The sequence below is a fragment of the Lactuca sativa genome, chromosome 7 (assembly GCF_002870075.4).
Source record: "Lactuca sativa cultivar Salinas chromosome 7, Lsat_Salinas_v11, whole genome shotgun sequence".
NCBI lineage: Eukaryota > Viridiplantae > Streptophyta > Magnoliopsida > Asterales > Asteraceae > Lactuca > Lactuca sativa.
Genome location: NC_056629.2, coordinates 6,322,489 through 6,327,935, shown reverse-complemented (window position 1 = coordinate 6,327,935; position 5,447 = coordinate 6,322,489).

Here is a 5,447-nt window from a genome sequence, read left to right as displayed (position 1 = left end):
CCAATAGACAATTCTAGTCATTCATACATTGTCATTCAATTACATTACTGCCCTGATGAAACAAAAGATAAGTACATTGATAGCATAAATTAAAGCTTGTAAATTAAAATTGACACAAAAAAAACCCAATTGAACACTAATAACAGCCTCAAGGCCCTATTCTCAAGTTGAAGCTCATCCAATGACTCCTGCAAATCAGGGGAGATACTTTTTTCAGTTTTTTCACCATTAAAGTTGTCATCATCAGCCCAATATATTAAACCACATTTTGTTCCCTGCATTTTGAATAATTTGTTGTGTGTTAAAGGTATGTGATATATAGATATACTTAAGAAGAAATTGCACTTACCTTCCCAGTACAACAATAGAAAAGTCTTCCAGGGTTTTTCTTGGTGGTCGACCTTCGTATCACACCAACTTGACCACACTTGCAGGTTTTTTCCATTAGGGTTGATCGACTATTCACAGAAGAGGAAATGAAAGAGATGAAGAAAGTGCGTATTTGAAAATAGAGAGAATCAGGGTTTAAGGGTGTTCTAATAGATTTTGTATATAAAATGACGAAAATACCCCTCATGTGCGAAGCACGTGGGGGCTTAACGTTTGGAATTGACGACTAACGGACCCAGGGACCAGGCGGGTAATAAAAAGAAAACGTGGGGATGGTCCGAGTGAAAAACAAAACATAGGGACCAAACGCGCAACTTTAGCCACACCACATTGACTATTTCAGTAATTTGTTCTATTAATTATTTGTAATTTTGTTCTGAATTATCTTGTAAGAAATTGAATTAGGTCAAATTTAGATAGTTACCGATTATTTGATTAATTTAATTATTTGTAATTTGATCTAGATAGCTTTGAAAAGTTTCAAAACTTGCCCTCAAGTTTTGAAATTTAAATTTTTGATTAAAAGTTTAATTTTGAAATATTAGATTCTAAGACCCTAGTTTTTGAAAAAGTTCAAATTATACCCTTATGGTTTTATTAAATTAATTAAGTGTATAATTAAAAGAAAGTTAATAAATACATAATGATATGGTTTATGTTTAATTAAAATAAAAGTATAATTTATTAAATTAGACCACCTAGTATTTTAAAAGTGTAAAATACACCCTTATACTATATAGAATTAAAAGTTTAATATTATATATATAAGTAAAATGCCAGTCTTACCGTTAGTATGCCTCATTCACGAAGCTGGTCTGTAAAGGATGTTTAAGGAAGCGGCCTGTAAAATGACCGCCATTAGGTATCCACTCTTACCCACTGCACTCTTGACTAGAGGAGGGTTGTTAGCCGAACGGGTAGGATATGACACAACCTTCCATAAAACCATCAATGGCCTAATTTTCCAAATTGGGCCCGGACCTTTCTAATGGACCTTATACTAAAGCCCAATATTCTCCTTAGTCAATAATCCTGACCCAATTGGCCCACAAAGGCCCATAACAACCTAATCCAAGAATTGGCCCAAACCGAGGCCCATAATGCGAAGTCCATTTCTATATTGGGCCATAAGGACCAATGGGCCCAACTATTCCTTCATTGGCCCAAAGATACATTTAGGCCCAACTATCAGCAAATCAAGGCCCAAAACCATTAGGACCTAAAGGTCCAAAGTCTACAAAGGTCCAAGACCTCCTGAGAGCGTACGCCCAACGTACCTCTTCTGTACGCTTAGCGTATTGGCAAAAGGGTTGTACGCGCAGCGTACTACATTGTACGCCCAACGTACAAACGACTGATGCACAAAATCCATTAAGTGCTTAATGCTTCAAACCAAGGGACCAAATTACAGATATGAGTTCTACCTAACATCATAATCCATAAAGTCACTGACTTGGTGACTTATATGACCCACATGAACCCAAAATGAAAGTATAACAATCTACTTCCATGAAAATGACCATATCTCTTGCATGAAACTATTAAGACCTCCAAGATGGTAACTTTCTGCCTTAGGGACTTAGTTAGCACCAAGTTTGGCTACCCTAAGCCTAAAAATGGATTTGGAACCATAAAGCTCCATTCTTTGGACCAAAAAGATCCAAAAGCTCAACATAATAGATCTAAGCATTCAATGGTCAAGTTCAGAGCTTTATACCTTCATCAAGCTGAAAATGAGTCACAAAAGCCAGATCTATAAACTTCTTCTTGATCTCCATCTTCTCATTTAACTCCGCCTTCTTGAAAATGGGCCAAACACTCCAAAAATGGACTCCATAAGCTCAAAATGCTACCATGAATGGTATAAGACGATTTCTATGGTTTAGAGGGGTGGAGGTTGAAGATATTAGGGTTAGGTTATGAGATAAGGAGTTTAAATAGGGCCCAAGACCCTAAAATTGGGTTCTGGTCTGACTGGAATGCCCAACGTACTCCGAGGAACATTCGCGATCCTCCTGGTCAGTACGCCCAACGTACTACCTTCTTTGCTAGTACGCCCCTGTGTACTCGGCTAAGCCTGAAAACCACGAAACTTCCAAAGGCCATAACTTCTTCGTTATAAGCCTGATTCTGACGATCCTTATATCCATGAAAAGGTGATGAGAAGCCCTACACCTCTAACAACTCAATACTTTATTAAGACATTCCGAACAAAATTCCATTTTCAACAAAAGCCCCAACCGCCACTTTAACGAAACACCCATAAGCTCCAAAACACGAACCAAACACCCAGATCACTTCTAATACATCACCCGCACCCAAAAGGGCCTAGATCTTACCTTCCCAAGAGCCATAATCCTTATAATGACTGACCTTCGAGCTGCCGCCTCAGACTAGGAGTCAATTTGGAACAGAGCGTTACATTTGGGTCTGGATAGTTGGGCCCCATGGCCCAATGTGGAGCAGAGTTTATGGGCCTAGAACCAAGACTTAGAGTATCAGGTTTTTTGGGCCATATTGGGCCACTCGAAATTATTTATTTTGGGCTAAGGATTTATTGGGCTTATGATAAGGCCCATTTGAGGAGTTGGGCCTAATTTAGAAAATTGGGCCATTAATGGTTTGGGAAAGATAATATGGGATTGGGCCTTGGGTATGGTCCAAATTAGACTAAGGGGTAAAATGGTCTGGTATGCCACTATCTGTTATGCTTTATGTGCTAGGATGCTATGATATTATGTGATAATGTTAGGAGGGGTGAAATAGTCCCTGGTTACTGGTTGAAAGAGACCGAAGAGGTAGATAGTACCCATGTATGCCTAACATTATGATTATGATATGTTATTATGTGGTAGTGGTAGGGGGTGAAATAGTCCCCATAATCGGTTGAGATAAACCGAAGGGTAGGTCGTGCACCCAGATATGCCTGACAGGGGTAGGTCGGACACCCCGGTATGTCTGACAGGGGTAGGTTGGGCACCCCGGTATGCCTACAGGGGTAGGTTGAGCACCTTGATATGCTCAGCAGGGTAGGTCGGACACTCAGATATGTCTGGCAGTATGTTTATTGTATGGTATGTGGTATGATAGGGGAACTCACTAAGTTTTGTGCTTATGATTTTCAATTTTTGTTTCAGGTCCTTCTTCTTTGAAGGAAAATGAGCCGACATGATGGTAGCGCATCACACACACGATTTCCGCACATGAGATTCTTGGAATTTGTACTCTCACATTATTTTTCTATGATATGTTTTTGAGATAGTTAGCTTATGATTTTCCATGATATGAGATAACATTGATGACATTTTCAATAATCCGTTTTATAATTTTTTAATTTAAAATAAAATTTGTGATCATAAATTTTGAGATGTTGCATAAAATTTAAAAGTCATCTCGGATAGTATTGACAAAGAAATTGAAAATTTAACTAATGATAATAGTTATAGTTATATTATTATTGGGATAATTGTTTGATAAAATCGAATTTAAACAATAGTAAAGGAAATGTTTTGATCAACAACATGAATCTAAAGACAATTTTTTACTTTATCTTTTGTTACAACGAAAATGAAGAAATTGTTTACATGTTTTTATGAATGTATTTTAAGCAAATATTTTATTGCATGTTTTTCTTTAAAAAAAATCATATTATTATATAGTATATAGGTTTGATATGGACCTTAGTTGGGAAGAAATATAAGTTTGTGGTAATTACGAATTACAATACAAACACGAGGTATTATTGCGACTTTTAGTATTTGACATCAGGGGTGGAGCTACTATGTAGCCCGAACTACCCCTCAAAATTTCCCGTCAAATATAAATTTAGTGATTTTTTTAGACAATCCATCATAAAGTCTAATAATTGTAAATTTAGTGTAAACTCGTCGGTTTAGTGATAATTTTGTAACGGAAACTTCCTTTGGAAATGAATTTGTTTTCTAGTAGTGCAACCCCTACAAAATTTGGACAACCCCTGATTTTTCTTTCTGGATCCGCTACTGTTTGACATGAAAAATCTTTGGACCAGCACAAATTTTTACTATGTAGCCCAGACTATCCCTCAAATTTTCCCGTCAAATATAAATTTAGTGATTTTTTTCGACAATCCATCACAAAGTCTAATAATTGTAAATTTAGTGTAAACTCGTCGGTTTAGTGACGATTTTGTGACGGAAACTTCCTTTGGAAACAATTTTTTTTTCTAGTAGTGCAGCCCCTAAAAAATTTGGGCAACCCCTGATTTCTCTTTCTGGATCTGCTACTATTTAACATGAATTTTTTTTGAACCAGTGTTGATCCAAACAAGTGATATAGTTCGATAACAAGTTCCAACATCTTAGGAACCGTCGGTTCCAATTTCAACTGGATTATAGATAGAAAATAACCAAAAAATATAGGTAAAATAGTAAATTTCAAAATATTTAAACATATAATTATTTTCCTACGCAACAGACAAGTATTCGCCTAGTTTGATATAATGCGAGAACAACGGGGTTAGACTAAACTTGAAGTCTTAAATACTATTTTTTTGGCAATGACAAATTTAGACTATCTAGTCTAGTTCTAGACTTGTGGTATCTCGTTCTTTCCATGCTCTAAGCAATTAAATATTACAAAAATTTCAAGACATTTAGACTTACAAACCTATTTCTACTTGGTATAAATTTAAGGATTTTTATAAATACGTGGGATTTCATAAACCCTTCCACTAGGTGATGATTCATAATTATTTGAATCAAAGATTTCATTTTTGTTTGAAAAATACAAAAATACCATTCTTATAAGGAGATGTCAACATTTAAATAATTTATATAATTTATATGTAAACAAATAAATTCATGTCTATATGTTGCGGTTAAAAACAAGATAAATGGTACTCAATAGCTTGAAATTTACTTTTATAAGTGGAAAGACTTCCCTGGAACAAAAGAAGTAGAAAATAGTGTTGCGCGTCGTCGAACGCGACACATCCAGGAAGAACAAGCGATGCGTTGAAGAACAAGTGATGCGTTGAAGAGTTCTAACATGTAGATTGGTCTTTGAGAAAGCGACAC